General features: G+C 47.4%; 1 protein-coding gene across 1 annotated transcript in view; it reads right to left on the reverse strand.

Moving 5' to 3' along the window:
• MYH14 (myosin heavy chain 14) overlaps positions 1-1188 on the reverse strand; it is a 99706-nt gene that overhangs the window by 47932 nt on the left and 50586 nt on the right. The gene's annotated exons all lie outside the window — the stretch shown is intronic.

The raw sequence follows: 1188 nt of genomic DNA on the forward strand, positions 1-1188 counted from the left end.
CCCCTAGAGGACAGAGTGGAACTGCTCCACAGGGTCTCCAAGGCTGTCTTCTTTACAGCCGACTGCCACATCTTTCCCCCAGAGCGTGGCTGGTGGGTTCGAACTGCCGACTTTTAGTTAGCAGCTGAATGCTGAATCAGTGGGCCACCAGGGCCCCTTGTTCTTACCTTAGGTATCCCAATTCACCCTGGCTGCCAGGGAGCTCCATGCTTGATTGTCCCAGCTAGCTTGCTGTTTCTACCTTTCTGAGGGGAACTGTACTGTGTGAGCTCATTTTGCAAACCACTCATCTTGCTTATTTGCTTTTCTTGTCTAACTGCACTGGCTAGTACTCTGACGACAATACCGTTCGCTTCAATACAAGATAAAAGCAAACCGTCAGATGCCAGGAACCGCCAATCAGGAAAAACCAAGCTGAAAGTTCCACCAAGCTTTAAAAAGCCGTCTCTCAAACCTCCCCTAAGGGTGGGGGGCTTGGGAAGCTTCAGGGTCCAACCATGAAGACAGTTGGCTTTTCTATCCGTGCCTCCTAGACTTATCACCCCAAAGACTGATGGCCACACTCACACGACCTTTATGGAAACAGGGAACCTCTCCAATACTCCATCTCAGCCCAGTGAGCCTTCCTCTTCTCCTGGAGGCTTGAAGGGCACTTTTTACCACAGGAAAGAAGGCAAAGGATAAAAGCTGACTAATCTGTGCAACACCCTCCTTCTGAATTCTGCTGTCATTAATGGTGTTCAGCTGGACCTCTTCACTGTATTAGGTAACATACGCTGTCTACAAATTAACGATAAGCTTGCCTCTTCCTTTACAATGCACACATGCCTATTTCTTTTTCCTGTTTGATTGCATAGGCTAGGACCATCAAACAGTGTTTAACAGCAGTACCAACAGTGACTTGTTTCTGATTCATGGGGATTAGGTCAACATTGAGTATGATGCTGCATATATACGTATGGAGATACACGTGTATATGTTCATTTATTATCTATAAAGAGCTCTGGGAGCTCTGGTAGCATAGTGGCTAAGGCACTTGACTGTTAACCAGAAGGCTGGCGGTTCAAACCCACCAGCCACTCCTTGGAAGGAAGGTTGGGACAATCTATTTCCATAGTGATACTGCCTCGGAAACCCAAGGAGGGGTCGCTATGAGTCAAGTCAAGTCAATGGCAGTGACTTTGGTTT

Source organism: Orycteropus afer, unplaced genomic scaffold (assembly GCF_000298275.1).
Source record: "Orycteropus afer afer isolate SDZICR_OR568_19922 unplaced genomic scaffold, OryAfe1.0 scaffold00766, whole genome shotgun sequence".
NCBI classification, from domain to species: Eukaryota; Metazoa; Chordata; class Mammalia; order Tubulidentata; family Orycteropodidae; genus Orycteropus; species Orycteropus afer.